At 51.8% G+C, this 20,709-nt stretch overlaps 6 non-coding genes and 7 pseudogenes across 6 annotated transcripts; all 13 read right to left on the reverse strand.

Annotated features, from left to right (window-relative positions):
* Positions 1 to 84: 84 nt before the first annotated feature.
* Positions 85 to 193, reverse strand: LOC148151676 (5S ribosomal RNA; annotated as a pseudogene).
* Positions 194 to 1,742: 1,549 nt separating this feature from the next.
* LOC148151677 (5S ribosomal RNA) lies at positions 1,743 to 1,851 on the reverse strand (annotated as a pseudogene).
* A 1,546-nt stretch (positions 1,852 to 3,397) lies between these two features.
* LOC148151678 (5S ribosomal RNA) lies at positions 3,398 to 3,516 on the reverse strand. Its single transcript, XR_015755730.1, has one exon. It is a non-coding gene; the product is annotated as a 5S ribosomal RNA (ribosomal RNA).
* A 1,549-nt stretch (positions 3,517 to 5,065) lies between these two features.
* LOC148151679 (5S ribosomal RNA) lies at positions 5,066 to 5,174 on the reverse strand (annotated as a pseudogene).
* A 1,549-nt stretch (positions 5,175 to 6,723) lies between these two features.
* On the reverse strand, positions 6,724 to 6,832 carry LOC148151680 (5S ribosomal RNA; annotated as a pseudogene).
* Positions 6,833 to 8,378: 1,546 nt separating this feature from the next.
* Positions 8,379 to 8,497, reverse strand: LOC148151681 (5S ribosomal RNA). Its single transcript, XR_015755423.1, has one exon. It is a non-coding gene; the product is annotated as a 5S ribosomal RNA (ribosomal RNA).
* A 1,549-nt stretch (positions 8,498 to 10,046) lies between these two features.
* Positions 10,047 to 10,165, reverse strand: LOC148151682 (5S ribosomal RNA). Its single transcript, XR_015756625.1, has one exon. It is a non-coding gene; the product is annotated as a 5S ribosomal RNA (ribosomal RNA).
* Positions 10,166 to 11,715: 1,550 nt separating this feature from the next.
* Positions 11,716 to 11,834, reverse strand: LOC148151683 (5S ribosomal RNA). The gene has a single exon (XR_015756626.1). It is a non-coding gene; the product is annotated as a 5S ribosomal RNA (ribosomal RNA).
* Positions 11,835 to 13,381: 1,547 nt separating this feature from the next.
* LOC148151684 (5S ribosomal RNA) lies at positions 13,382 to 13,500 on the reverse strand. The gene has a single exon (XR_015756627.1). It is a non-coding gene; the product is annotated as a 5S ribosomal RNA (ribosomal RNA).
* A 1,549-nt stretch (positions 13,501 to 15,049) lies between these two features.
* Positions 15,050 to 15,168, reverse strand: LOC148151685 (5S ribosomal RNA). Its single transcript, XR_015756628.1, has one exon. It is a non-coding gene; the product is annotated as a 5S ribosomal RNA (ribosomal RNA).
* Positions 15,169 to 16,715: 1,547 nt separating this feature from the next.
* On the reverse strand, positions 16,716 to 16,824 carry LOC148151686 (5S ribosomal RNA; annotated as a pseudogene).
* A 1,546-nt stretch (positions 16,825 to 18,370) lies between these two features.
* LOC148151687 (5S ribosomal RNA) lies at positions 18,371 to 18,479 on the reverse strand (annotated as a pseudogene).
* Positions 18,480 to 20,025: 1,546 nt separating this feature from the next.
* Positions 20,026 to 20,134, reverse strand: LOC148151688 (5S ribosomal RNA; annotated as a pseudogene).
* Between the last annotated feature and the right edge of the window lie 575 nt (positions 20,135 to 20,709).

A 20,709-nucleotide genomic window follows, 5' to 3' on the forward strand; every position in this document is an offset into this window, starting at 1 on the left:
AGCAGCAAAAATAACCTGCCGCTCCATTGCCTGGCACAAGACAAGTGCAGAGGGGTGACTTGAGCAGCCACTGCTGGCGGAAAAAGCCTACTGCACCTGGTATTCCCAGGCGGTTTCCCATTCAAGTACTAACCAGGCCTGAGTCTGCTTAGCTTCCGAGATCAGGCGTTTTCAGACTAGTATGGCCACAGGCGCTGGCCCCTCCCTTTTCTCCCTACTTCAAGGCGTGCTGGCCAGCCACATTTTCTTTGTTGCTCTTTCTCTTTATCCCCTTTGGCTTTTTTTTCTCTTTTCTCTTTGCTCTTCCTCCTCCGTGCGTGCTTCCCTCCCTCCGTCCCTCCAGCTGCCTTTCAGCCAGCCCTTGCCCACCAGGCTCCTGTAGTCTCCCACATCCCCACACAGGCCAACTGCAAGCCCTCCCCCTGCTTCATAGGGCCGCAGCCTGCATTCTCTCATCCTTCCACACTCCTCCACCCCTTCATTTCGGAATGCCAGGCACTGACCAGTGGGGTACCGCACGGATCAGTACTGGGACCGCAGCTTTTTACAATCTATCTTCAGGATATACAAGATGGTATTAGCAATAACATTCGCAAATTTCATCAGCTGGGTGGCAGGGTGAAATGTGATGAGGATGTTAGGAGATTACAGGGTGACCTGGACAAGTTAGGTGAGTGCTCAGATGCATGGCAGATGCACTTTCACGTGGATAAATGGATCCTTATCCACTTTGGTGGCAAGAACAGGAAGGCAGATTACCACCTAAGTGGAATCAATTTAGGTAAAGGGGCAGTACAGAGAGATCTGGGGGTTCTTGTACACCACTCAATGAAGGTAAGCATGCAGGTACAGCAGGTAGTGAAGAAGGCTAATAGCATGCTGGCCTTCATAACAAGAGGGATTGAGTATAGAAGCAAAGAGGTCCTTCTGCAGCTGTACAGGGCCCTGGTGAGACCACACCTGGAGTACTGTGTGCAGTTCTGGTCTCCAAATTTGAGGAGAGACATTCTGGCTATTGAGGGAATGCAGCGTAGGTACACGAGGTCAATTCCTGGAATGGCGGGATTACCTTACACTGAAAGACTGGAGCGACTGGGCTTGTGTACCCTTGAGTTTAGAAGACTGAGAGGGGATCTGGTTGAGACATATAAGATGATCAAAGGATTGGACACTCTGGCGGCAGGCAACATGTTTCCGCTGCGGGGTGAGTGCCGAAACAGAGGACACAGCTTAAAAATACGGGGTAGACCATTTAGGACAGAGATGAGGAGAAACTTCTTCACCCAGAGAGTGGTGGCTGTGTGGAATGCTCTGCCCCAGAGGGCAGTGGAGGCCCAGTCTCTGGATTCATTTAAGAAAGAGTTGGATAGAGCTCTCAAGGATAGTGGAATCAAGGGTTATGGAGATAAGGCAGGAACAGGATACTGATTAAGGATGATCAGCCATGATCATATTGAATGGTGGTGCAGGCTGGAAGGGCAGAATGGCCAACTCCTGCACCTATTGTCTATTGTCCGCCTTTCCTGACTGCCACCCGCAGACAGCGTGCAGCCCCAATCCCTTTCTTTCCGCCTTTCTTGCTGATTTTGGCAGCGCTCCGCTCTCCTCCCCTCCGTGTCTCGTGCCTGCAGGAGACTGATGCCAGGCACAGCAGCAGCAGCAGCAAAAATAACCTGCCGCTCCATTGCCTGGCACAAGACAAGTGCAGAGGGGTGACTTGAGCAGCCACTGCTGGCGGAAAAAGCCTACTGCACCTGGTATTCCCAGGCGGTCTCCCATCCAAGTACTAACCAGGCCTGAGTCTGCTTAGCTTCCGAGATTAGACGTTTTCAGACTAGTATGGCCGTAGGCGCTGGCCCCTTCCTTTTCTCCCTACTTCAAGGCGTGCTGGCCAGCCACATTTTCTTTCTTGCTCTTTCTCTTTATCCCCTTTGGCTTTTTTTTCTCTTTTCTCTTTGCTCTTCCTCCTCCGTGCGTGCTTCCCTCCCTCCGTCCCTCCAGCTGCCTTTCAGCCAGCCCTTGCCCACCAGGCTCCTGTAGTCTCCCACATCCCCACACAGGCCAACTGCAAGCCCTCCCCCTGCTTCATAGGGCCGCAGCCTGCATTCTCTCATCCTTCCACACTCCTCCACCCCTCCATTTCGGAATGCCGGGCACTGACCAGTGGGGTACCGCACGGATCAGTACTGGGACCGCAGCTTTTTACAATCTATCTTCAGGATATACAAGATGGTATTAGCAATAACATTCGCAAATTTCATCAGCTGGGTGGCAGGGTGAAATGTGATGAGGATGTTAGGAGATTACAGGGTGACCTGGACAAGTTAGGTGAGTGCTCAGATGCATGGCAGATGCACTTTCACGTGGATAAATGGATCCTTATCCACTTTGGTGGCAAGAACAGGAAGGCAGATTACCACCTAAGTGGAATCAATTTAGGTAAAGGGGCAGTACAGAGAGATCTGGGGGTTCTTGTACACCACTCAATGAAGGTAAGCATGCAGGTACAGCAGGTAGTGAAGAAGGCTAATAGCATGCTGGCCTTCATAACAAGAGGGATTGAGTATAGAAGCAAAGAGGTCCTTCTGCAGCTGTACAGGGCCCTGGTGAGACCACACCTGGAGTACTGTGTGCAGTTCTGGTCTCCAAATTTGAGGAGAGACATTCTGGCTATTGAGGGAATGCAGCGTAGGTTCACGAGGTCAATTCCTGGAATGGCGGGATTACCTTACACTGAAAGACTGGAGCGACTGGGCTTGTGTACCCTTGAGTTTAGAAGACTGAGAGGGGATCTGGTTGAGACATATAAGATGATCAAAGGATTGGACACTCTGGCGGCAGGCAACATGTTTCCGCTGCGGGGTGAGTGCCGAAACAGAGGACACAGCTTAAAAATACGGGGTAGACCATTTAGGACAGAGATGAGGAGAAACTTCTTCACCCAGAGAGTGGTGGCTGTGTGGAATGCTCTGCCCCAGAGGGCAGTGGAGGCCCAGTCTCTGGATTCATTTAAGAAAGAGTTGGATAGAGCTCTCAAGGATAGTGGAATCAAGGGTTATGGAGATAAGGCAGGAACAGGATACTGATTAAGGATGATCAGCCATGATCATATTGAATGGTGGTGCAGGCTGGAAGGGCAGAATGGCCAACTCCTGCACCTATTGTCTATTGTCCGCCTTTCCTGACTGCCACCCGCAGACAGCGTGCAGCCCCAATCCCTTTCTTTCCGCCTTTCTTGCTGATTTTGGCAGCGCTCCGCTCTCCTCCCCTCCGTGTCTCGTGCCTGCAGGAGACTGATGCCAGGCACAGCAGCAGCAGCAAAAATAACCTGCCGCTCCATTGCCTGGCACAAGACAAGTGCAGAGGGGTGACTTGAGCAGCCACTGCTGGCGGAAAAAGCCTACTGCACCTGGTATTCCCAGGCGGTCTCCCATCCAAGTACTAACCAGGCCTGAGTCTGCTTAGCTTCCAAGATCAGACGAGATCGGGCGTTTTCAGACTAGTATGGCCATAGGCGCTGGCCCCTGCCTTTTCTCCCTACTTCAAGGCGTGCTGGCCAGCCACATTTTCTTTCTTGCTCTTTCTCTTTATCCCCTTTGGCTTTTTTTTCTCTTTTCTCTTTGCTCTTCCTCCTCCGTGCGTGCTTCCCTCCCTCCGTCCCTCCAGCTGCCTTTCAGCCAGCCCTTGCCCACCAGGCTCCTGTAGTCTCACACATCCCCACACAGGCCAACTGCAAGCCCTCCCCCTGCTTCATAGGGCCGCAGCCTGCATTCTCTCATCCTTCCACACTCCTCCACCCCTCCATTTCGGAATGCCGGGCACTGACCAGTGGGGTACCGCACGGATCAGTACTGGGACCGCAGCTTTTTACAATCTATCTTCAGGATATACAAGATGGTATTAGCAATAACATTCGCAAATTTCATCAGCTGGGTGGCAGGGTGAAATGTGATGAGGATGTTAGGAGATTACAGGGTGACCTGGACAAGTTAAGTGAGTGCTCAGATGCATGGCAGATGCACTTTCACGTGGATAAATGGATCCTTATCCACTTTGGTGGCAAGAACAGGAAGGCAGATTACCACCTAAGTGGAATCAATTTAGGTAAAGGGGCAGTACAGAGAGATCTGGGGGTTCTTGTACACCACTCAATGAAGGTAAGCATGCAGGTACAGCAGGTAGTGAAGAAGGCTAATAGCATGCTGGCCTTCATAACAAGAGGGATTGAGTATAGAAGCAAAGAGGTCCTTCTGCAGCTGTACAGGGCCCTGGTGAGACCACACCTGGAGTACTGTGTGCAGTTCTGGTCTCCAAATTTGAGGAGAGACATTCTGGCTATTGAGGGAATGCAGCGTAGGTTCACGAGGTCAATTCCTGGAATGGCGGGATTACCTTACACTGAAAGACTGGAGCGACTGGGCTTGTGTACCCTTGAGTTTAGAAGACTGAGAGGGGATCTGGTTGAGACATATAAGATGATCAAAGGATTGGACACTCTGGCGGCAGGCAACATGTTTCCGCTGCGGGGTGAGTGCCGAAACAGAGGACACAGCTTAAAAATACGGGGTAGACCATTTAGGACAGAGATGAGGAGAAACTTCTTCACCCAGAGAGTGGTGGCTGTGTGGAATGCTCTGCCCCAGAGGGCAGTGGAGGCCCAGTCTCTGGATTCATTTAAGAAAGAGTTGGATAGAGCTCTCAAGGATAGTGGAATCAAGGGTTATGGAGATAAGGCAGGAACAGGATACTGATTAAGGATGATCAGCCATGATCATATTGAATGGTGGTGCAGGCTGGAAGGGCAGAATGGCCAACTCCTGCACCTATTGTCTATTGTCCGCCTTTCCTGACTGCCACCCGCAGACAGCGTGCAGCCCCAATCCCTTTCTTTCCGCCTTTCTTGCTGATTTTGGCAGCGCTCCGCTCTCCTCCCCTCCGTGTCTCGTGCCTGCAGGAGACTGATGCCAGGCACAGCAGCAGCAGCAGCAAAAATAACCTGCCGCTCCATTGCCTGGCACAAGACAAGTGCAGAGGGGTGACTTGAGCAGCCACTGCTGGCGGAAAAAGCCTACTGCACCTGGTATTCCCAGGCGGTCTCCCATCCAAGTACTAACCAGGCCTGAGTCTGCTTAGCTTCCGAGATTAGACGTTTTCAGACTAGTATGGCCGTAGGCGCTGGCCCCTGCCTTTTCTCCCTACTTCAAGGCGTGCTGGCCAGCCACATTTTCTTTCTTGCTCTTTCTCTTTATCCCCTTTGGCTTTTTTTTCTCTTTTCTCTTTGCTCTTCCTCCTCCGTGCGTGCTTCCCTCCCTCCGTCCCTCCAGCTGCCTTTCAGCCAGCCCTTGCCCACCAGGCTCCTGTAGTCTCCCACATCCCCACACAGGCCAACTGCAAGCCCTCCCCCTGCTTCATAGGGCCGCAGCCTGCATTCTCTCATCCTTCCACACTCCTCCACCCCTCCATTTCGGAATGCCGGGCACTGACCAGTGGGGTACCGCACGGATCAGTACTGGGACCGCAGCTTTTTACAATCTATCTTCAGGATATACAAGATGGTATTAGCAATAACATTCGCAAATTTCATCAGCTGGGTGGCAGGGTGAAATGTGATGAGGATGTTAGGAGATTACAGGGTGACCTGGACAAGTTAGGTGAGTGCTCAGATGCATGGCAGATGCACTTTCACGTGGATAAATGGATCCTTATCCACTTTGGTGGCAAGAACAGGAAGGCAGATTACCACCTAAGTGGAATCAATTTAGGTAAAGGGGCAGTACAGAGAGATCTGGGGGTTCTTGTACACCACTCAATGAAGGTAAGCATGCAGGTACAGCAGGTAGTGAAGAAGGCTAATAGCATGCTGGCCTTCATAACAAGAGGGATTGAGTATAGAAGCAAAGAGGTCCTTCTGCAGCTGTACAGGGCCCTGGTGAGACCACACCTGGAGTACTGTGTGCAGTTCTGGTCTCCAAATTTGAGGAGAGACATTCTGGCTATTGAGGGAATGCAGCGTAGGTACACGAGGTCAATTCCTGGAATGGCGGGATTACCTTACACTGAAAGACTGGAGCGACTGGGCTTGTGTACCCTTGAGTTTAGAAGACTGAGAGGGGATCTGGTTGAGACATATAAGATGATCAAAGGATTGGACACTCTGGCGGCAGGCAACATGTTTCCGCTGCGGGGTGAGTGCCGAAACAGAGGACACAGCTTAAAAATACGGGGTAGACCATTTAGGACAGAGATGAGGAGAAACTTCTTCACCCAGAGAGTGGTGGCTGTGTGGAATGCTCTGCCCCAGAGGGCAGTGGAGGCCCAGTCTCTGGATTCATTTAAGAAAGAGTTGGATAGAGCTCTCAAGGATAGTGGAATCAAGGGTTATGGAGATAAGGCAGGAACAGGATACTGATTAAGGATGATCAGCCATGATCATATTGAATGGTGGTGCAGGCTGGAAGGGCAGAATGGCCAACTCCTGCACCTATTGTCTATTGTCCGCCTTTCCTGACTGCCACCCGCAGACAGCGTGCAGCCCCAATCCCTTTCTTTCCGCCTTTCTTGCTGATTTTGGCAGCGCTCCGCTCTCCTCCCCTCCGTGTCTCGTGCCTGCAGGAGACTGATGCCAGGCACAGCAGCAGCAGCAGCAAAAATAACCTGCCGCTCCATTGCCTGGCACAAGACAAGTGCAGAGGGGTGACTTGAGCAGCCACTGCTGGCGGAAAAAGCCTACTGCACCTGGTATTCCCAGGCGGTCTCCCATCCAAGTACTAACCAGGCCTGAGTCTGCTTAGCTTCCGAGATTAGACGTTTTCAGACTAGTATGGCCGTAGGCGCTGGCCCCTGCCTTTTCTCCCTACTTCAAGGCGTGCTGGCCAGCCACATTTTCTTTCTTGCTCTTTCCCTTTATCCCCTTTGGCTTTTTTTTCTCTTTTCTCTTTGCTCTTCCTCCTCCGTGCGTGCTTCCCTCCCTCCGTCCCTCCAGCTGCCTTTCAGCCAGCCCTTGCCCACCAGGCTCCTGTAGTCTCCCACATCCCCACACAGGCCAACTGCAAGCCCTCCCCCTGCTTCATAGGGCCGCAGCCTGCATTCTCTCATCCTTCCACACTCCTCCACCCCTCCATTTCGGAATGCCGGGCACTGACCAGTGGGGTACCGCACGGATCAGTACTGGGACCGCAGCTTTTTACAATCTATCTTCAGGATATACAAGATGGTATTAGCAATAACATTCGCAAATTTCATCAGCTGGGTGGCAGGGTGAAATGTGATGAGGATGTTAGGAGATTACAGGGTGACCTGGACAAGTTAGGTGAGTGCTCAGATGCATGGCAGATGCACTTTCACGTGGATAAATGGATCCTTATCCACTTTGGTGGCAAGAACAGGAAGGCAGATTACCACCTAAGTGGAATCAATTTAGGTAAAGGGGCAGTACAGAGAGATCTGGGGGTTCTTGTACACCACTCAATGAAGGTAAGCATGCAGGTACAGCAGGTAGTGAAGAAGGCTAATAGCATGCTGGCCTTCATAACAAGAGGGATTGAGTATAGAAGCAAAGAGGTCCTTCTGCAGCTGTACAGGGCCCTGGTGAGACCACACCTGGAGTACTGTGTGCAGTTCTGGTCTCCAAATTTGAGGAGAGACATTCTGGCTATTGAGGGAATGCAGCGTAGGTTCACGAGGTCAATTCCTGGAATGGCGGGATTACCTTACACTGAAAGACTGGAGCGACTGGGCTTGTGTACCCTTGAGTTTAGAAGACTGAGAGGGGATCTGGTTGAGACATATAAGATGATCAAAGGATTGGACACTCTGGCGGCAGGCAACATGTTTCCGCTGCGGGGTGAGTGCCGAAACAGAGGACACAGCTTAAAAATACGGGGTAGACCATTTAGGACAGAGATGAGGAGAAACTTCTTCACCCAGAGAGTGGTGGCTGTGTGGAATGCTCTGCCCCAGAGGGCAGTGGAGGCCCAGTCTCTGGATTCATTTAAGAAAGAGTTGGATAGAGCTCTCAAGGATAGTGGAATCAAGGGTTATGGAGATAAGGCAGGAACAGGATACTGATTAAGGATGATCAGCCATGATCATATTGAATGGTGGTGCAGGCTGGAAGGGCAGAATGGCCAACTCCTGCACCTATTGTCTATTGTCCGCCTTTCCTGACTGCCACCCGCAGACAGCGTGCAGCCCCAATCCCTTTCTTTCCGCCTTTCTTGCTGATTTTGGCAGCGCTCCGCTCTCCTCCCCTCCGTGTCTCGTGCCTGCAGGAGACTGATGCCAGGCACAGCAGCAGCAGCAAAAATAACCTGCCGCTCCATTGCCTGGCACAAGACAAGTGCAGAGGGGTGACTTGAGCAGCCACTGCTGGCGGAAAAAGCCTACTGCACCTGGTATTCCCAGGCGGTCTCCCATCCAAGTACTAACCAGGCCTGAGTCTGCTTAGCTTCCAAGATCAGACGAGATCGGGCGTTTTCAGACTAGTATGGCCGTAGGCGCTGGCCCCTGCCTTTTCTCCCTACTTCAAGGCGTGCTGGCCAGCCACATTTTCTTTCTTGCTCTTTCTCTTTATCCCCTTTGGCTTTTTTTTCTCTTTTCTCTTTGCTCTTCCTCCTCCGTGCGTGCTTCCCTCCCTCCGTCCCTCCAGCTGCCTTTCAGCCAGCCCTTGCCCACCAGGCTCCTGTAGTCTCCCACATCCCCACACAGGCCAACTGCAAGCCCTCCCCCTGCTTCATAGGGCCGCAGCCTGCATTCTCTCATCCTTCCACACTCCTCCACCCCTCCATTTCGGAATGCCGGGCACTGACCAGTGGGGTACCGCACGGATCAGTACTGGGACCGCAGCTTTTTACAATCTATCTTCAGGATATACAAGATGGTATTAGCAATAACATTCGCAAATTTCATCAGCTGGGTGGCAGGGTGAAATGTGATGAGGATGTTAGGAGATTACAGGGTGACCTGGACAAGTTAGGTGAGTGCTCAGATGCATGGCAGATGCACTTTCACGTGGATAAATGGATCCTTATCCACTTTGGTGGCAAGAACAGGAAGGCAGATTACCACCTAAGTGGAATCAATTTAGGTAAAGGGGCAGTACAGAGAGATCTGGGGGTTCTTGTACACCACTCAATGAAGGTAAGCATGCAGGTACAGCAGGTAGTGAAGAAGGCTAATAGCATGCTGGCCTTCATAACAAGAGGGATTGAGTATAGAAGCAAAGAGGTCCTTCTGCAGCTGTACAGGGCCCTGGTGAGACCACACCTGGAGTACTGTGTGCAGTTCTGGTCTCCAAATTTGAGGAGAGACATTCTGGCTATTGAGGGAATGCAGCGTAGGTTCACGAGGTCAATTCCTGGAATGGCGGGATTACCTTACACTGAAAGACTGGAGCGACTGGGCTTGTGTACCCTTGAGTTTAGAAGACTGAGAGGGGATCTGGTTGAGACATATAAGATGATCAAAGGATTGGACACTCTGGCGGCAGGCAACATGTTTCCGCTGCGGGGTGAGTGCCGAAACAGAGGACACAGCTTAAAAATACGGGGTAGACCATTTAGGACAGAGATGAGGAGAAACTTCTTCACCCAGAGAGTGGTGGCTGTGTGGAATGCTCTGCCCCAGAGGGCAGTGGAGGCCCAGTCTCTGGATTCATTTAAGAAAGAGTTGGATAGAGCTCTCAAGGATAGTGGAATCAAGGGTTATGGAGATAAGGCAGGAACAGGATACTGATTAAGGATGATCAGCCATGATCATATTGAATGGTGGTGCAGGCTGGAAGGGCAGAATGGCCAACTCCTGCACCTATTGTCTATTGTCCGCCTTTCCTGACTGCCACCCGCAGACAGCGTGCAGCCCCAATCCCTTTCTTTCCGCCTTTCTTGCTGATTTTGGCAGCGCTCCGCTCTCCTCCCCTCCGTGTCTCGTGCCTGCAGGAGACTGATGCCAGGCACAGCAGCAGCAGCAGCAAAAATAACCTGCCGCTCCATTGCCTGGCACAAGACAAGTGCAGAGGGGTGACTTGAGCAGCCACTGCTGGCGGAAAAAGCCTACTGCACCTGGTATTCCCAGGCGGTCTCCCATCCAAGTACTAACCAGGCCTGAGTCTGCTTAGCTTCCGAGATCAGACGAGATCGGGCGTTTTCAGACTAGTATGGCCGTAGGCGCTGGCCCCTGCCTTTTCTCCCTACTTCAAGGCGTGCTGGCCAGCCACATTTTCTTTCTTGCTCTTTCTCTTTATCCCCTTTGGCTTTTTTTTCTCTTTTCTCTTTGCTCTTCCTCCTCCGTGCGTGCTTCCCTCCCTCCGTCCCTCCAGCTGCCTTTCAGGCCAGCCCTTGCCCACCAGGCTCCTGTAGTCTCCCACATCCCCACACAGGCCAACTGCAAGCCCTCCCCCTGCTTCATAGGGCCGCAGCCTGCATTCTCTCATCCTTCCACACTCCTCCACCCCTCCATTTCGGAATGCCGGGCACTGACCAGTGGGGTACCGCACGGATCAGTACTGGGACCGCAGCTTTTTACAATCTATCTTCAGGATATACAAGATGGTATTAGCAATAACATTCGCAAATTTCATCAGCTGGGTGGCAGGGTGAAATGTGATGAGGATGTTAGGAGATTACAGGGTGACCTGGACAAGTTAGGTGAGTGCTCAGATGCATGGCAGATGCACTTTCACGTGGATAAATGGATCCTTATCCACTTTGGTGGCAAGAACAGGAAGGCAGATTACCACCTAAGTGGAATCAATTTAGGTAAAGGGGCAGTACAGAGAGATCTGGGGGTTCTTGTACACCACTCAATGAAGGTAAGCATGCAGGTACAGCAGGTAGTGAAGAAGGCTAATAGCATGCTGGCCTTCATAACAAGAGGGATTGAGTATAGAAGCAAAGAGGTCCTTCTGCAGCTGTACAGGGCCCTGGTGAGACCACACCTGGAGTACTGTGTGCAGTTCTGGTCTCCAAATTTGAGGAGAGACATTCTGGCTATTGAGGGAATGCAGCGTAGGTTCACGAGGTCAATTCCTGGAATGGCGGGATTACCTTACACTGAAAGACTGGAGCGACTGGGCTTGTGTACCCTTGAGTTTAGAAGACTGAGAGGGGATCTGGTTGAGACATATAAGATGATCAAAGGATTGGACACTCTGGCGGCAGGCAACATGTTTCCGCTGCGGGGTGAGTGCCGAAACAGAGGACACAGCTTAAAAATACGGGGTAGACCATTTAGGACAGAGATGAGGAGAAACTTCTTCACCCAGAGAGTGGTGGCTGTGTGGAATGCTCTGCCCCAGAGGGCAGTGGAGGCCCAGTCTCTGGATTCATTTAAGAAAGAGTTGGATAGAGCTCTCAAGGATAGTGGAATCAAGGGTTATGGAGATAAGGCAGGAACAGGATACTGATTAAGGATGATCAGCCATGATCATATTGAATGGTGCTGCAGGCTGGAAGGGCAGAATGGCCAACTCCTGCACCTATTGTCTATTGTCCGCCTTTCCTGACTGCCACCCGCAGACAGCGTGCAGCCCCAATCCCTTTCTTTCCGCCTTTCTTGCTGATTTTGGCAGCGCTCCGCTCTCCTCCCCTCCGTGTCTCGTGCCTGCAGGAGACTGATGCCAGGCACAGCAGCAGCAGCAGCAAAAATAACCTGCCGCTCCATTGCCTGGCACAAGACAAGTGCAGAGGGGTGACTTGAGCAGCCACTGCTGGCGGAAAAAGCCTACTGCACCTGGTATTCCCAGGCGGTCTCCCATCCAAGTACTAACCAGGCCTGAGTCTGCTTAGCTTCCGAGATCAGACGAGATCGGGCGTTTTCAGACTAGTATGGCCGTAGGCGCTGGCCCCTGCCTTTTCTCCCTACTTCAAGGCGTGCTGGCCAGCCACATTTTCTTTCTTGCTCTTTCTCTTTATCCCCTTTGGCTTTTTTTTCTCTTTTCTCTTTGCTCTTCCTCCTCCGTGCGTGCTTCCCTCCCTCCGTCCCTCCAGCTGCCTTTCAGGCCAGCCCTTGCCCACCAGGCTCCTGTAGTCTCCCACATCCCCACACAGGCCAACTGCAAGCCCTCCCCCTGCTTCATAGGGCCGCAGCCTGCATTCTCTCATCCTTCCACACTCCTCCACCCCTCCATTTCGGAATGCCGGGCACTGACCAGTGGGGTACCGCACGGATCAGTACTGGGACCGCAGCTTTTTACAATCTATCTTCAGGATATACAAGATGGTATTAGCAATAACATTCGCAAATTTCATCAGCTGGGTGGCAGGGTGAAATGTGATGAGGATGTTAGGAGATTACAGGGTGACCTGGACAAGTTAGGTGAGTGCTCAGATGCATGGCAGATGCACTTTCACGTGGATAAATGGATCCTTATCCACTTTGGTGGCAAGAACAGGAAGGCAGATTACCACCTAAGTGGAATCAATTTAGGTAAAGGGGCAGTACAGAGAGATCTGGGGGTTCTTGTACACCACTCAATGAAGGTAAGCATGCAGGTACAGCAGGTAGTGAAGAAGGCTAATAGCATGCTGGCCTTCATAACAAGAGGGATTGAGTATAGAAGCAAAGAGGTCCTTCTGCAGCTGTACAGGGCCCTGGTGAGACCACACCTGGAGTACTGTGTGCAGTTCTGGTCTCCAAATTTGAGGAGAGACATTCTGGCTATTGAGGGAATGCAGCGTAGGTTCACGAGGTCAATTCCTGGAATGGCGGGATTACCTTACACTGAAAGACTGGAGCGACTGGGCTTGTGTACCCTTGAGTTTAGAAGACTGAGAGGGGATCTGGTTGAGACATATAAGATGATCAAAGGATTGGACACTCTGGCGGCAGGCAACATGTTTCCGCTGCGGGGTGAGTGCCGAAACAGAGGACACAGCTTAAAAATACGGGGTAGACCATTTAGGACAGAGATGAGGAGAAACTTCTTCACCCAGAGAGTGGTGGCTGTGTGGAATGCTCTGCCCCAGAGGGCAGTGGAGGCCCAGTCTCTGGATTCATTTAAGAAAGAGTTGGATAGAGCTCTCAAGGATAGTGGAATCAAGGGTTATGGAGATAAGGCAGGAACAGGATACTGATTAAGGATGATCAGCCATGATCATATTGAATGGTGGTGCAGGCTGGAAGGGCAGAATGGCCAACTCCTGCACCTATTGTCTATTGTCCGCCTTTCCTGACTGCCACCCGCAGACAGCGTGCAGCCCCAATCCCTTTCTTTCCGCCTTTCTTGCTGATTTTGGCAGCGCTCCGCTCTCCTCCCCTCCGTGTCTCGTGCCTGCAGGAGACTGATGCCAGGCACAGCAGCAGCAGCAAAAATAACCTGCCGCTCCATTGCCTGGCACAAGACAAGTGCAGAGGGGTGACTTGAGCAGCCACTGCTGGCGGAAAAAGCCTACTGCACCTGGTATTCCCAGGCGGTCTCCCATCCAAGTACTAACCAGGCCTGAGTCTGCTTAGCTTCCGAGATCAGACGAGATCGGGCGTTTTCAGACTAGTATGGCCGTAGGCGCTGGCCCCTGCCTTTTCTCCCTACTTCAAGGCGTGCTGGCCAGCCACATTTTCTTTCTTGCTCTTTCTCTTTATCCCCTTTGGCTTTTTTTTCTCTTTTCTCTTTGCTCTTCCTCCTCCGTGCGTGCTTCCCTCCCTCCGTCCCTCCAGCTGCCTTTCAGCCAGCCCTTGCCCACCAGGCTCCTGTAGTCTCCCACATCCCCACACAGGCCAACTGCAAGCCCTCCCCCTGCTTCATAGGGCCGCAGCCTGCATTCTCTCATCCTTCCACACTCCTCCACCCCTCCATTTCGGAATGCCGGGCACTGACCAGTGGGGTACCGCACGGATCAGTACTGGGACCGCAGCTTTTTACAATCTATCTTCAGGATATACAAGATGGTATTAGCAATAACATTCGCAAATTTCATCAGCTGGGTGGCAGGGTGAAATGTGATGAGGATGTTAGGAGATTACAGGGTGACCTGGACAAGTTAGGTGAGTGCTCAGATGCATGGCAGATGCACTTTCACGTGGATAAATGGATCCTTATCCACTTTGGTGGCAAGAACAGGAAGGCAGATTACCACCTAAGTGGAATCAATTTAGGTAAAGGGGCAGTACAGAGAGATCTGGGGGTTCTTGTACACCACTCAATGAAGGTAAGCATGCAGGTACAGCAGGTAGTGAAGAAGGCTAATAGCATGCTGGCCTTCATAACAAGAGGGATTGAGTATAGAAGCAAAGAGGTCCTTCTGCAGCTGTACAGGGCCCTGGTGAGACCACACCTGGAGTACTGTGTGCAGTTCTGGTCTCCAAATTTGAGGAGAGACATTCTGGCTATTGAGGGAATGCAGCGTAGGTTCACGAGGTCAATTCCTGGAATGGCGGGATTACCTTACACTGAAAGACTGGAGCGACTGGGCTTGTGTACCCTTGAGTTTAGAAGACTGAGAGGGGATCTGGTTGAGACATATAAGATGATCAAAGGATTGGACACTCTGGCGGCAGGCAACATGTTTCCGCTGCGGGGTGAGTGCCGAAACAGAGGACACAGCTTAAAAATACGGGGTAGACCATTTAGGACAGAGATGAGGAGAAACTTCTTCACCCAGAGAGTGGTGGCTGTGTGGAATGCTCTGCCCCAGAGGGCAGTGGAGGCCCAGTCTCTGGATTCATTTAAGAAAGAGTTGGATAGAGCTCTCAAGGATAGTGGAATCAAGGGTTATGGAGATAAGGCAGGAACAGGATACTGATTAAGGATGATCAGCCATGATCATATTGAATGGTGGTGCAGGCTGGAAGGGCAGAATGGCCAACTCCTGCACCTATTGTCTATTGTCCGCCTTTCCTGACTGCCACCCGCAGACAGCGTGCAGCCCCAATCCCTTTCTTTCCGCCTTTCTTGCTGATTTTGGCAGCGCTCCGCTCTCCTCCCCTCCGTGTCTCGTGCCTGCAGGAGACTGATGCCAGGCACAGCAGCAGCAGCAGCAAAAATAACCTGCCGCTCCATTGCCTGGCACAAGACAAGTGCAGAGGGGTGACTTGAGCAGCCACTGCTGGCGGAAAAAGCCTACTGCACCTGGTATTCCCAGGCGGTCTCCCATCCAAGTACTAACCAGGCCTGAGTCTGCTTAGCTTCCGAGATCAGACGAGATCGGGCGTTTTCAGACTAGTATGGCCGTAGGCGCTGGCCACTGCCTTTTCTCCCTACTTCAAGGCGTGCTGGCCAGCCACATTTTCTTTCTTGCTCTTTCTCTTTATCCCCTTTGGCTTTTTTTTCTCTTTTCTCTTTGCTCTTCCTCCTCCGTGCGTGCTTCCCTCCCTCCGTCCCTCCAGCTGCCTTTCAGGCCAGCCCTTGCCCACCAGGCTCCTGTAGTCTCCCACATCCCCACACAGGCCAACTGCAAGCCCTCCCCCTGCTTCATAGGGCCGCAGCCTGCATTCTCTCATCCTTCCACACTCCTCCACCCCTCCATTTCGGAATGCCGGGCACTGACCAGTGGGGTACCGCACGGATCAGTACTGGGACCGCAGCTTTTTACAATCTATCTTCAGGATATACAAGATGGTATTAGCAATAACATTCGCAAATTTCATCAGCTGGGTGGCAGGGTGAAATGTGATGAGGATGTTAGGAGATTACAGGGTGACCTGGACAAGTTAGGTGAGTGCTCAGATGCATGGCAGATGCACTTTCACGTGGATAAATGGATCCTTATCCACTTTGGTGGCAAGAACAGGAAGGCAGATTACCACCTAAGTGGAATCAATTTAGGTAAAGGGGCAGTACAGAGAGATCTGGGGGTTCTTGTACACCACTCAATGAAGGTAAGCATGCAGGTACAGCAGGTAGTGAAGAAGGCTAATAGCATGCTGGCCTTCATAACAAGAGGGATTGAGTATAGAAGCAAAGAGGTCCTTCTGCAGCTGTACAGGGCCCTGGTGAGACCACACCTGGAGTACTGTGTGCAGTTCTGGTCTCCAAATTTGAGGAGAGACATTCTGGCTATTGAGGGAATGCAGCGTAGGTTCACGAGGTCAATTCCTGGAATGGCGGGATTACCTTACACTGAAAGACTGGAGCGACTGGGCTTGTGTACCCTTGAGTTTAGAAGACTGAGAGGGGATCTGGTTGAGACATATAAGATGATCAAAGGATTGGACACTCTGGCGGCAGGCAACATGTTTCCGCTGCGGGGTGAGTGCCGAAACAGAGGACACAGCTTAAAAATACGGGGTAGACCATTTAGGACAGAGATGAGGAGAAACTTCTTCACCCAGAGAGTGGTGGCTGTGTGGAATGCTCTGCCCCAGAGGGCAGTGGAGGCCCAGTCTCTGGATTCATTTAAGAAAGAGTTGGATAGAGCTCTCAAGGATAGTGGAATCAAGGGTTATGGAGATAAGGCAGGAACAGGATACTGATTAAGGATGATCAGCCATGATCATATTGAATGGTGGTGCAGGCTGGAAGGGCAGAATGGCCAACTCCTGCACCTATTGTCTATTGTCCGCCTTTCCTGACTGCCACCCGCAGACAGCGTGCAGCCCCAATCCCTTTCTTTCCGCCTTTCTTGCTGATTTTGGCAGCGCTCCGCTCTCCTCCCCTCCGTGTCTCGTGCCTGCAGGAGACTGATGCCAGGCACAGCAGCAGCAGCAAAAATAACCTGCCGCTCCATTGCCTGGCACAAGACAAGTGCAGAGGGGTGACTTGAGCAGCCACTGCTGGTGGAAAAAGCCTACTGCACCTGGTATTCCCAGGCGGTCTCCCATCCAAGTACTAACCAGGCCTGAGTCTGCTTAGCTTCCGAGATTAGACGTTTTCAGACTAGCATGGCCGTAGGCGCTGGCCCCTGCCTTTTCTCCCTACTTCAAGGCGTGCTGGCCAGCCACATTTTCTTTCTTGCTCTTTCTCTTTATCCCCTTTGGCTTTTTTTTCTCTTTTCTCTTTGCTCTTCCTCCTCCGTGCGTGCTTCCCTCCCTCCGTCCCTCCAGCTGCCTTTCAGCCAGCCCTTGCCCACCAGGCTCCTGTAGTCTCCCACATCCCCACACAGGCCAACTGCAAGCCCTCCCCCTGCTTCATAGGGCCGCAGCCTGCATTCTCTCATCCTTCCACACTCCTCCACCCCTCCATTTCGGAATGCCGGGCACTGACCAGTGGGGTACCGCACGGATCAGTACTGGGACCGCAGCTTTTTACAATCTATCTTCAGGATATACAAGATGGTATTAGCAATAACATTCGCAAATTTCATCAGCTGGGTGGCAGGGTGAAATGTGATGAGGATGTTAGGAGATTACAGGGTGACCTGGACAAGTTAAGTGAGTGCTCAGATGCATGGCAGATGCACTTTCACGTGGATAAATGGATCCTTATCCACTTTGGTGGCAAGAACAGGAAGGCAGATTACCACCTAAGTGGAATCAATTTAGGTAAAGGGGCAGTACAGAGAGATCTGGGGGTTCTTGTACACCACTCAATGAAGGTAAGCATGCAGGTACAGCAGGTAGTGAAGAAGGCTAATAGCATGCTGGCCTTCATAACAAGAGGGATTGAGTATAGAAGCAAAGAGGTCCTTCTGCAGCTGTACAGGGCCCTGGTGAGACCACACCTGGAGTACTGTGTGCAGTTCTGGTCTCCAAATTTGAGGAGAGACATTCTGGCTATTGAGGGAATGCAGCGTAGGTTCACGAGGTCAATTCCTGGAATGGCGGGATTACCTTACACTGAAAGACTGGAGCGACTGGGCTTGTGTACCCTTGAGTTTAGAAGACTGAGAGGGGATCTGGTTGAGACATATAAGATGATCAAAGGATTGGACACTCTGGCGGCAGGCAACATGTTTCCGCTGCGGGGTGAGTGCCGAAACAGAGGACACAGCTTAAAAATACGGGGTAGACCATTTAGGACAGAGATGAGGAGAAACTTCTTCACCCAGAGAGTGGTGGCTGTGTGGAATGCTCTGCCCCAGAGGGCAGTGGAGGCCCAGTCTCTGGATTCATTTAAGAAAGAGTTGGATAGAGCTCTCAAGGATAGTGGAATCAAGGGTTATGGAGATAAGGCAGGAACAGGATACTGATTAAGGATGATCAGCCATGATCATATTGAATGGTGGTGCAGGCTGGAAGGGCAGAATGGCCAACTCCTGCACCTATTGTCTATTGTCCGCCTTTCCTGACTGCCACCCGCAGACAGCGTGCAGCCCCAATCCCTTTCTTTCCGCCTTTCTTGCTGATTTTGGCAGCGCTCCGCTCTCCTCCCCTCCGTGTCTCGTGCCTGCAGGAGACTGATGCCAGGCACAGCAGCAGCAGCAAAAATAACCTGCCGCTCCATTGCCTGGCACAAGACAAGTGCAGAGGGGTGACTTGAGCAGCCACTGCTGGCGGAAAAAGCCTACTGCACCTGGTATTCCCAGGCGGTTTCCCATCCAAGTACTAACCAGGCCTGAGTCTGCTTAGCTTCCGAGATCAGGCGTTTTCAGACTAGTATGGCCGCAGGCGCTGGCCCCTCCCTTTTCTCCCTACTTCAAGGCGTGCTGGCCAGCCACATTTTCTTTGTTGCTCTTTCTCTTTATCCCCTTTGGCTTTTTTTTCTCTTTTCTCTTTGCTCTTCCTCCTCCGTGCGTGCTTCCCTCCCTCCGTCCCTCCAGCTGCCTTTCAGCCAGCCCTTGCCCACCAGGCTCCTGTAGTCTCCCACATCCCCACACAGGCCAACTGCAAGCCCTCCCCCTGCTTCATAGGGCCGCAGCCTGCATTCTCTCATCCTTCCACACTCCTCCACCCCTCCATTTCGGAATGCCGGGCACTGACCAGTGGGGTACCGCACGGATCAGTACTGGGACCGCAGCTTTTTACAATCTATCTTCAGGATATACAAGATGGTATTAGCAATAACATTCGCAAATTTCATCAGCTGGGTGGCAGGGTGAAATGTGATGAGGATGTTAGGAGATTACAGGGTGACCTGGACAAGTTAGGTGAGTGCTCAGATGCATGGCAGATGCACTTTCACGTGGATAAATGGATCCTTATCCACTTTGGTGGCAAGAACAGGAAGGCAGATTACCACCTAAGTGGAATCAATTTAGGTAAAGGGGCAGTACAGAGAGATCTGGGGGTTCTTGTACACCACTCAATGAAGGTAAGCATGCAGGTACAGCAGGTAGTGAAGAAGGCTAATAGCATGCTGGCCTTCATAACAAGAGGGATTGAGTATAGAAGCAAAGAGGTCCTTCTGCAGCTGTACAGGGCCCTGGTGAGACCACACCTGGAGTACTGTGTGCAGTTCTGGTCTCCAAATTTGAGGAGAGACATTCTGGCTATTGAGGGAATGCAGCGTAGGTACACGAGGTCAATTCCTGGAATGGCGGGATTACCTTACACTGAAAGACTGGAGCGACTGGGCTTGTGTACCCTTGAGTTTAGAAGACTGAGAGGGGATCTGGTTGAGACATATAAGATGATCAAAGGATTGGACACTCTGGCGGCAGGCAACATGTTTCCGCTGCGGGGTGAGTGCCGAAACAGAGGACACAGCTTAAAAATACGGGGTAGACCATTTAGGACAGAGATGAGGAGAAACTTCTTCACCCAGAGAGTGGTGGCTGTGTGGAATGCTCTGCCCCAGAGGGCAGTGGAGGCCCAGTCTCTGGATTCATTTAAGAAAGAGTTGGATAGAGCTCTCAAGGATAGTGGAATCAAGGGTTATGGAGATAAGGCAGGAACAGGATACTGATTAAGGATGATCAGCCATGATCATATTGAATGGTGGTGCAGGCTGGAAGGGCAGAATGGCCAACTCCTGCACCTATTGTCTATTGTCCGCCTTTCCTGACTGCCACCCGCAGACAGCGTGCAGCCCCAATCCCTTTCTTTCCGCCTTTCTTGCTGATTTTGGCAGCGCTCCGCTCTCCTCCCCTCCGTGTCTCGTGCCTGCAGGAGACTGATGCCAGGCACAGCAGCAGCAGCAAAAATAACCTGCCGCTCCATTGCCTGGCACAAGACAAGTGCAGAGGGGTGACTTGAGCAGCCACTGCTGGCGGAAAAAGCCTACTGCACCTGGTATTCCCAGGCGGTCTCCCATCCAAGTACTAACCAGGCCTGAGTCTGCTTAGCTTCCGAGATTAGACGTTTTCAGACTAGTATGGCCGTAGGCGCTGGCCCCTGCCTTTTCTCCCTACTTCAAGGCGTGCTGGCCAGCCACATTTTCTTTCTTGCTCTTTCTCTTTATCCCCTTTGGCTTTTTTTTCTCTTTTCTCTTTGCTCTTCCTCCTCCGTGCGTGCTTCCCTCCCTCCGTCCCTCCAGCTGCCTTTCAGCCAGCCCTTGCCCACCAGGCTCCTGTAGTCTCCCACATCCCCACACAGGCCAACTGCAAGCCCTCCCCCTGCTTCATAGGGCCGCAGCCTGCATTCTCTCATCCTTCCACACTCCTCCACCCCTCCATTTCGGAATGCCGGGCACTGACCAGTGGGGTACCGCACGGATCAGTACTGGGACCGCAGCTTTTTACAATCTATCTTCAGGATATACAAGATGGTATTAGCAATAACATTCGCAAATTTCATCAGCTGGGTGGCAGGGTGAAATGTGATGAGGATGTTAGGAGATTACAGGGTGACCTGGACAAGTTAGGTGAGTGCTCAGATGCATGGCAGATGCACTTTCACGTGGATAAATGGATCCTTATCCACTTTGGTGGCAAGAACAGGAAGGCAGATTACCACCTAAGT

The sequence above is a fragment of the Chiloscyllium plagiosum genome, unplaced genomic scaffold (genome assembly GCF_037043375.1).
Source record: "Chiloscyllium plagiosum isolate Xiang-an unplaced genomic scaffold, Cpla_swu_hap1 HiC_scaffold_3, whole genome shotgun sequence".
Taxonomy (NCBI): Eukaryota; Metazoa; Chordata; class Chondrichthyes; order Orectolobiformes; family Hemiscylliidae; genus Chiloscyllium; species Chiloscyllium plagiosum.